Source organism: Oxyura jamaicensis, chromosome 9 (assembly GCF_011077185.1).
Source record: "Oxyura jamaicensis isolate SHBP4307 breed ruddy duck chromosome 9, BPBGC_Ojam_1.0, whole genome shotgun sequence".
In the NCBI taxonomy this organism is placed as follows: domain Eukaryota; kingdom Metazoa; phylum Chordata; class Aves; order Anseriformes; family Anatidae; genus Oxyura; species Oxyura jamaicensis.
The window spans coordinates 11,647,949-11,657,989 of NC_048901.1; the positions used below are offsets into that span (position 1 = coordinate 11,647,949).

The 10,041-nt window shown below is 51.1% G+C and overlaps 1 protein-coding gene across 1 annotated transcript in view; it reads right to left on the reverse strand.

The window, feature by feature from the left end:
• The window catches only part of HDLBP (high density lipoprotein binding protein), a 38,690-nt gene extending 28,743 nt beyond the window's left edge, over positions 1 to 9,947 (reverse strand). The window contains exon 1 of the mRNA XM_035334218.1: positions 9,795 to 9,947. The gene's annotated coding sequence lies outside the window, so the exon portion shown is untranslated. The remainder of the gene's footprint in view (positions 1 to 9,794) is intronic.
• Between the last annotated feature and the right edge of the window lie 94 nt (positions 9,948 to 10,041).

Consider the following 10,041-nt stretch of genomic DNA (forward strand, 5'->3'; position numbering starts at 1 on the left):
ACAGAACACCTCTAAAGAACTGCCCCTGGAAATATCCACTTTGGCACATCCCTCACCAGCAGCATGACAGGAGGCGGGCTGGGGGGAGAATGGGCTAAGGAAGTAATTTGAATATGAGAAACAAAAACAAAACACGGTGGGAGAGGATTCAGGACACAGGGCACTCGCATGCCAGAGGGCACTTAGGTTCTCAGCCAAAAAAATGTACGATATGCCGCTCAGCTCTGAAGCTATCGCTGTGGCCTCCCCTTCCAATGGGATGGTTTTTCATTTCTACAGGAAAACTCTGAAGTTAAGGGTCAAGTTCTAAGATCCTTCCATCATGAGACCGAGGAGAAATCATCATAAAACACTGACTGAAAGTGAGTCCACATTATGTGCGTCTCAGTGGCTTTCAGACCAGGTTTTATTTGCCACAAGGAAGGAAAATGCCAGAGGTCGGGCACCTCTTTTCCTCATTCATACATCACCAGTCAGCAGGGGTTCTGTGGGCCAAATTCTGCCCTCGGCTGTACCTAAGGCAACCTCACCATCTTCAGAGACCCACTGTCAATACCCGAGTAGAGAACTGTTGGTAAGAAAAGTCTACCTGAGCCCATGCGCTAATCCCAACTCCGTTGTGACTGAGGGTCAGGGTTGGAAGGCCCAGAGCGACTGCATGTGTTTGTCTCACGTAACCTAGGTGGTATAAATAAGGGGCCCCAGGGGGGCACGGCATCATTTGCCTTTCTCTTGGTGCATCCACCTTGTTTATAGAGGGCGATCCTCTCCCTGCACAAGCAGAGGGGCCGAGCAGCCACTGAAGGAAGGTGACTAACCTCAGCAGGCCTCTCAGGCCAAAATGGTTGTTAAAAGACTTATTTATTTCCTGGGCACTCTGACAATAAAATGATGCAACCACCAACTAGCGAACAATATATATGCTGCCTTTCCTAAACTATCACAGGGCACTCTACAAAATGGGGACGAGCAAAACAGATTATTCTGGGAGAAGAGGAGCAACTTCGTGCTATAGGCAGAGTTCCAGTATGAACGAGTACCTTCAACACCCTCTGACCACAGCGAGAGAAAAAGCTTTGAGTTCAGGGGGAGGCACGCATCTCTTACACTGGAACTCTGTGAGGCAACTGGATTTAGTGGTTAACACTGACAAACCATCAAGAGACTTGAGCTCCACTGTTAGTTTTGGTACTGATCTGCTGTGGTGAAATTCTCTCAGTCACCCTGGCCGTACACACAGTGGTCTTGATTTACTCTGTGGAGTTAGTATTTCATTTCACGTTGTTCAGAACGCTGTGATCCTGGGATACCGGGTGCTGTGATAAAACAAATGCCATTTCAGAGATGAGGAAGAAAGTCAATGGACAGTTTAATAAAATCAATCCAAATCCACGCAAAAGGTTAGAGGCAGTTCTTCCACGGAGACTGGGAGAGAAATCTGGTAATTTAACAGAGAAATAATATACTCAGACCAAGAATGATTGAGGTGGATTTCCTACCTGTGCTTCAGAGGCAGTTAAAGCAAATCTAGTCATTTGTCAGAGTAGAGGCAAAGTTCAGGTCTTCTGCCTTGGAGATCCAGAAAACCATTTAAACACGAGGGACAAAGTGAAGGAAAGTATCTTCCTGTGCTGCCTTACAGTTTTACAGAAAAGCAAAACAAAACACTGACTTGACTCAAAGACTGGGAAGAGAATTGGAAAACAAGTTCCCTGAGAGGCAGCCTGAACAGAGTAGCGGAATAGGAAGAAATCACAGAAATTCAGAGCTTCAAACATCGGCTGGAGGTCTGGAGCTCTGGTGTGTAGCCCAGCCTCCTGCTCCCAGCAGGGCCACACCGGGCTGATCAGGGCTCCAAAGCTGTACAAACTTTCCAGGCAAACTGCTTATGCTGAACATGAAGCATGTTATTACCTGAACATGGGTTTTCATCTAAAAAATTACCACCGCGTACTCATCTTACACGGGTGCCTTCAGAGGGCTGCTGCGGCACTGCTGTTCCCTGCTCAACCTGCACCGAAGAAGAAAAATCTGCCACCGGTAATTAGCTGAGAGCTACTTCCCAAAGCCTGTTTGAACACTTGTGGTTAAATATCACAGCGAGCCAACGAGCGTGGATTGCAGAGATGCTGCAGAACAAAGCACGCACTATTTTCTTTCTGTTCTTCAAAAGTAAACTTTCACTTCACCCTCCTTTGGCTACCGGGTTGGACTTCTTTTGTTTACCTTCTCAGAGTCCCTCGCTCCCTCTCCCTCGACAATTGTAAAATAAAATGAACACGTGGCATTTTTTTTTTTTTTTTAAAGACGTTGCCAGAAGCTCTCTCGCACTACATATCACATAGCTTGGAAAAGCAAGGGACTTGCAAGGCCTGACCCCCCCCATTTTTTTGCATTACTCATCACCTGATTAGACAATGTGAAGTTGACAGTGTCCCTTCGCCTGAAGGTGCCAGTGGTTTCCCTGATCTGCTCCCACAGGTACTCGTGAGCGGCTGTTCTGCAGGCCAGAGTTTGAGGAGCTGCTTGCAGCAGTTTCTAAAGATGACAACCGCTTCCTCTCACAGAGCCTCTGCTAGGTAAGGAGATAGAGCAAATGACAAAAATAAGAAAAATGGCAAACTAAACGAGACGCGATTCTTTATACCTTGCTTAGCTCCTTCGATTGTAGGTACTACACAGAAAAATGTAAGCAGGGTTATTCCTGGCCCCTTGAGAGATTTTAAAGGTGCCTCAGTTAGTGATGTCTGTTGGACAATGGACAAGGGAACGCTGGAGCTCCATTTTTATCAACTTTCCATGTGCTCTGGTATTTTTTTCTCTGAGTTCCAGCTCCCCAAGTCTCATGGCCCTGCGCGACACTTACTTTGTAGATTTTCCTCTTTATTTCTACCATCAGGTTACAATAAGCAGTTTGAAAACACGAAGTTTTAGTTAGATCTAGATTTAGTTAGATCTTTATTAGTTAGAAGAACTAATAAAGATCAAGCAAACTTGCAGGGAGGCTAGCAATTTGTCTGGAGAGGGAAGGAACCCAAAACATCTTCCATTTGGCAGCAATCCCTATGAAAAAGCAAGGGAGTAAATACCTGAGTTTAACTGCCACTTTGTGAAAGCTGTGACAAGACCCCAGCTATTTAGGCATAACCTCCCTTTGTCCTATTCATAGCGCATGCAACAGGGGCTCAGCATATCCACAGCCAAGCGCTAATTCCTAATCTCCACCAGGCCAAGCAAAAGGCTCTTGGTGAGTTAGAGAGAATTACATCACGGTGATCTGAACTGACAGGGAAAAAACAGACGGTCTTCCCTTCCAAAGCTGCAAGGCCACTCTAAGCCTGCTATGAAAGAGAGACAGACAGCGGGAACCGAGCGAAGCTCTTTTCCCTAATTGTTGCAAATAGTCTTATTTTACACTTAAAACATCTTCTGATAACTGAACCAGTTCCAGTCCCACCCTGCTCATCTTTGGGTTGGAGCTGAAGGGCACGTGTGCCGTTTCAGGCACAGCTTTTTTTTGCTTTGACACTTGATGCCGCGCAGTCCTCCACCCACACGCCGCTGTTGTCTCTGCTGGATGAGCAGCGCAGTGCCCTGAGCAGCGCGAGGCTGCAGAGAGAAATAAAAGGTTTAAAATCTCTTCCAAGAGCTTCTAAATGTCTCTCGATACTTTGTCCGCTGTGTATGGTTTGATCTCATTTTTAGCTCCATCACAACCAGAGCTATCAGGTCAACATTTTAATTTCATGACACCATTTACGAGAGCAGGGTAGAACTTCACGGTTTCCTCAGTGCTACTTAACCAGCTCTACTTTCAAGCAGAGTCACGTATTTACACAGCAGAGCTTCTCCAGAGATTCCAAGGGTCCCTGCATGACCAGGCACCTAAATCCCAGGGGGCTGTAGCAAGCGCTAATTTTGAAAACACAAGCACATACAACAACAACAGGCCAACCATAACACACACCGCCCTCCCTCTCACACCCCGCCTGCTCTCCGAGTTGTTCTCGGCTTTCCTTCCAGCTGCTCCGACGCAGGTTTACGTTCCCCTTTATCACCTGAGCAGAGATAACAGCAAACTTACTTTCTGCTGTGCAATGGAAACAGCCAGCGTCGGGCTTGAGCTGAGAAGGGAGGGGCAGGGAGAGGCAGCCCACACCGCCTCCAGCACCCCTGGGGAGACTCGAGCCCTGGGACGAGCAGCAACAGCCCCATTTCGGTAGCTCCTGGCCTCTCACCCCACTGTGGCTCGTCTCTGGCTTTGCCCCATCCCTTCCAACAGGGCCCAGCATCAGCTCTGACCCTTCTTCACTTCCATTTTCCTGACCCAAACAAGGTGTCCACCCCATGCCCGATGTCCCTGCCCCAGGCTTTGTCCTGTTTAATCCCCAGTACCAGAAACACAGGGACAGCCAGAGGCAGGGGACCAGAAACAGGAAGACAAACAGCAAGCGGCCCTACTGCAGGTGGCCACACCTGCATCGAGGCCTTCAGGGATTTTTCACCACAAACCTTTTGAAAAAACAGTCCACCAAAACTAGCTGACATGGGGGACAGAGGAGTGATGCCCCTGCTACGTGCCAATACCCTAGACCAAGCCTGACATCTGAATGATGCAAGACGGTTCTCCCAGTTAGCCGGTCCCTGATGAAATGTCTGCCAGAGGTCAGCTTTACGAAAGCTAGCTGTATCTGCTTTATATTTACAACATGATACGATACCAGTGACCTTCCTTTCAAGTCTGAGTCCTCCGTGTGGGTCAGACAGCTCTTCTGTGGACTTTGACTGAGACCATCACCAAGGAATTATGCTTCACGCAAGGAAAAGGCTGGCTCCAGCCACCTCCAAGCTGAGCGGTAACAGCCACAATACTGCACTGCTCCCAGCCCCTCCTCCTTCAGGGCAAGTTAGGTGCTGGGACATGGGATCACCAAGTACAGAGCACAGCCCGCCAGTATCAGCTGGCACGGTATCAGCACTCACTTCCAGAAGTGTTCATTCCCAGATATTTTTTGTGCAGACAAGAGGGCGTGCTGTACATGTTACAGGTCTAGGATGGTTTTTACCACAACCACCCACATTTATGACTTCTGTTCACGTGCAGGACACTTGAGGAGTTCTGTTTGGCTGTCATCCCCAGCCCCTATTAGCAACAAACATATCCATCAGTTCCACCCCCAAATAGTTCTTTCCCATTAGTGCAAAATCTTTAGAAAAGACAACAGAAGTGATGCTGGAAAACCGTTCCAGACACCGTGCTGCTGAGTGTACCAGAATCTGGTACTACTTCCATTTTGCATCAACAAATAAATCCATTTTACTTTACAATTAAATTAAAGAGTGTCGTTTAAGGGAGGTTGCATGAATATTACTGCGCTATTCAATCCTCTCAAAGGCAGATTTTTTCCTATGAATCATCATTTCTTGGTATCTTACAGCCACCGAGCCAATCCCTTCCCTTCTCGCAGTGCCATTTTTCCATTGCAGTTAAACTCATTAAGATTTCCTCCAACCATCCCCTTTTGCGGTCCATCTTTTTCTCTGCCTTCTCCTCATTTCTTCTGCCAGCTGCTTCGCAAGCACCTCTTTCAAGACTCCAGCTGGCCGCAGCTCCCTGCCTCAGCCGCTACCACTCCAGGGTGTCACGCTCCCGGCGTGGCTGCCCCAGCGAGGCCCGGCTCCCACCGCTGCGCTCAGCAACCTCCCGCTCGCCTCGGCCACATCGCTCCTGCCTGGCACGGGGCTCATGCACTGCTCCTGCCGGGCAGAGGTTTCTTCCCGAGACCGACAGCTGCCAAAAATGCTGTAGAAACTCAATCCTCCCTCAGTTCGGCAGGAGAACCGCTGCGACGCCAAGTCTAACGCCAGGTTCTTCCCTCCTCCTGCCTCCCCGACACGCCGCTGCCATTTTGCATTATTTAAAATAGCGTGCAGAAATCTGAACGGCTTTTGGATGCACAGAAGCACACATCGCTGCACGCTCCCTGCCTTCTTTGCAGGAGAAACCTATTCAACCCTGTCCAAAACACACAGCCACGAAGTTTCAGTGTGCCTAGTTCAACCCAAATGCTTCCTGAGTCAACAAGCCAGAAGATCAGCACCACGAGGCACGAATGTATTCCAGCTATTTACACGCTAAGATAATTTGCAAAACAGGAGTAGGTATCTTCAAGACTTGAAACATCTACCAGATGCGAGAATCAACAAAGTCGAAGCAGTCACAACGAGCGATGTCTACCAGCAAGTTCAAAGCAAACAGTACGTATAATACAATAGCTGCTGGAAGGAATACTCATTTCCTGGGAGACTGGGAAAATACCTGTATTGTGAAACAACACAGATCACCTCAACGAAGGAAAAAAAGCACTGCTTCAGCTTAAACATAGATAAGTTTCTTATGAGACAAAATAAACCCCGAACACTTATCTTAGCCCAACTACTTTCCCTTGTTAGAATTAAAACCTTAAACAGATAAATCTTCCAGCAAGCCAGAGACTTCTATACACATACAATATTCTAAATAAAGAAGCTTTTCCCCCAGCTTCAGCCAGAACTTTTCCTCCTTGTTTATTGATACATCTCTTTTCAACCCGACTCCCTTCACAATGTGAGATTCTCTTCCACTGAAGTCACACCACGAGAGCTACAGGGCAATGTTAGTGCATAGAAGGAAGATGGGGGAAAAAGGTCATTGCAATTATGAAGCATGCGGGCTTTTTCCATTTAAGATGGCAATATAACTCACGGGATTCTAACAGCAGATTTTTAGGATGTAAACAGTTCTCCTTTTAAAGCTAAAGGACGGCTAAATAAAGCCGCAAGATGAATTCTCTCAGGTCTAAGTCCAATCCAGGGTAAGCCCGTAACCCAAAAGTTTTCTTCTAAAACTACTAATTCCTAAAATGAAAATGAAAAGAGATCTTGAAACAGCCCCCTTGCTTGGGGCACTGCACTCTTGCAGCAAGTAGCAGCCTAACACGACCCCGCCAGGGTATGAGAACAGCTCTGGGTCTCTCCCCAGCTCCCCCCCAGTCCCTCCTAACAGGCCCTACCAGCCCGGGCCCTGCCTTCCACGCGGAGCCTTGCTGCCCACAAGAACCGCCACCGCCTCCCACGAGCACGGGCTCCACTGGAACAGCTTCTAGACCAAAACCCCAGAAAAACCCAGGCAAAAACCAAGAACCACCAACTAACCCCGCCGCACTACACAACCCAACCAAACGCTCTCTTCTTTCAAGGTTAAGGCAATCAGAAGAACAGGGGCCTAATGCTGCGGCCGGGTTTTTCTTTACATCTCTTCTTTATCTGTTCTGGTATTTTAATACAATCAACACCTATTTAATTCTTGCACAGGCCCATGTTGCAAAAGTTTTATGGGCTCTGGGCCTCCCAGTAACATGCTCTTGGACGAGTTAGACTCGTTACACCCTGGGTGAGCATGCCTTCCTCAGCCCACTTTAAAAAACCCTGTTGCAACTCTTCCAGCGGCGCACGTCTTCGTCAACACCACAAGAGCCCGGCCACGAGGGTAACATGCGGAGAGTAGGCTAGCACTGTGTGGGATCCCCAGGGTGCTAAAAGGCTGGTGTTTCAAGACACTGTGGTGTCTTGCCAGACTACGCTGAGTGCCTGCTGCCACTGCTGCCTGCTCTGCCCACACCACTGGTACGCTGGGGGGAATCCCCAAACACAGCAGTACGATCCTACCTGCGCCTGTTCCAACTTAACAGGCTGCTGTGCTCCAAGGAAAGAGCCTGTTTTGGGAAAGGCAGTACCAGCTGTAATACCAGAACCAAGACCGGACCACGAGTCCATCTGTAAAGGTGTGAACTGCACAGGATGGCTTGTTTGAGATGGCTCAGTGCAACTGCTATGGAGTCACAGGTCACAGCTAGCTCTCCTGTCAGGCCCTTCTTCTCCATCATTCCAGTCTAGGAAGGACTAATGAAAAAGTGGAGAATATAGCCCTTAACACAGGGAGTAGCACTGTGACATTTGCACTGTCTCAGGCAGAACTGGGATGTGGGGGGGAGAAGGCAACGAGAGATCAGCTTAACTTGCAATGAAGAACGAGACGGGATTATCTGTCACATTATCGGGAGGAAAACGCTGGAACAATTTACAAAAGGAGCCATCTTCCTTAACTGCTTCTTAGAAAACCTTCAGGAAAGTGCCTTTTGAGAACAATCTAGGCTTACCTTATCTGTAAGGGGAGGCAAAGATCAAATTAGAGTTGCAACACCTCCTCTAGCCCTGCCATTACAGGCCTCCAGATACTGTTACCTTCATGTCTAGAGAGAGCTTTTCCTGTGCCTGTCATTTTTTGTTGGTGTTTTTGTATTTTTTTTGGCGGGGGGGGGGGGGGGGGGGGGGGAGTGAGTATCTGGTTGGCCTTGCCTTTAATGGGGGCTGCGCTATGTGAAACTCCACGTGCCAACTGAAAGATTATTCCTTCTAACAGCTTAAACCTGAACAGACAAAGGGCTGCAGACACAGGGCTCTGACAGACACACAACTACAGATAATGCTACTGCTTCCTTTCCTGCCCTTCTTCTAATGTATGCTCTTGTACCAGAAGGAGGAATATCCAATTCACCTATGGAACTATGCCTGGACCACCAGTTTTCAGGCTGGAACAGAGGAGAAAACAAAAAGCCATTATACTACCTGTGAAACTATTTTAACTAACGTGAATTTCGCAGCATTCAGGCAACAACAGTGTGGGAAATGGAGCCTCTAATCTGCTGGGCCAAAAGCAATACAACACATATCAACGCATAGATTTTTGTCTCGTGTAACAAGACAACAGGAAAAGAAACGACATCCTCAAAATCCTTGGGACTGCAGACGCCCCTAATTTTTAATTCCCAGCCAGAGCACTGCGAATTTGCACGCAAGCTCTGAACCAGAGCCGCAAATTCACGGGCCTTGCCCATCTCATCAGTTCCGAGCGAGCTGCCGCAGCCGCTCGCATTCCCAGCACGACCCGCTCTCCCGCAGGGAACCAACCCCTCCTCCCTCCTCCTGCTGGCTGGGGAAGGCCGGCCCGGGAGGAGCCCCCCTAAACCCGACGCGAGGCATTTTAGCGCCGGCCCGGCCAGCCCCAAGGACCTCGGCCTCCCTGCGCTTAACGCTCCCCGGCCCTGCCTGCTCGCTGGCTCGCCCTGCCCCATAACGAGCTGCCACAAAGCCTCCCCGCGGGCACAGCGCGGCAGGGCCCGGCCTCCACCCGCTCGGACCCGCGGGGCCCGGCTCTCCCTGAGGGGCCCGAGGCGAGCCCCGGTCCCTTCAGCGCCGCAGCCCGCGCCCGGCCCCTCACGTTTCAGGCCCACCAGCCGTGCAAGGAGCAGGAGATGGCGGCTCTCCGAGCCCCAGCGGCCCGAGCAGGCCGGGGTGGACCGCGGGGCGGGCGAGGAGGCGTGGGGCCCGCCCGGCCTGCCCGGGGGCACGGCTCCCGCTCCCCCCCCCCCCCAAAGCGGCGGGGGCGGACCCCCAGCCCCGTCTCTATGGTACCGGAGGGGATAGAGGGGCGGGGGGGGGAGGGGGCAGGCGGCCGCACGTGACCCGCCCCGCGCCAATGGGGAAGGCCGGGACCATAGAGCAGAGCCGGGCGCCCGCTAGACGTGCCGCCCCCCGCGCCCGTCTCTCTGCTGCCGCCATCTTGTCGGAGGCGGCGGAGCCCGCCCGGCCGCCGAGCCGGGCCCGCTGCCTCGCCCCGCTTCCCCGCAGCGCTCCCCCCCCCACACCTCCCTCCTCTCCCGGTTCCACCGGGCGCCGCCGTGAGCCGCCGTTACCTCTAGTAGGCCCGCGGCGAAGCCTATGCTGGGTACGAGGCCGAGCGGCCGGCCGCCATCTTGGGGAAGAAGAGAGACTCGCGTGACCTACCCGCACACAGGCGGCCCCTCCCCCGCCGCCCCTTGCCCGGCCGGTTGCTATGGGGATGAGCGGGGCGCATGCGCACGGGGCCCGGCTCCGCGCTTTCGCCGGCCCCTCCTCGGAGGCGGGGCTTAAGGATTGGTGGGCGGGGCTTGGGAAAAGGGA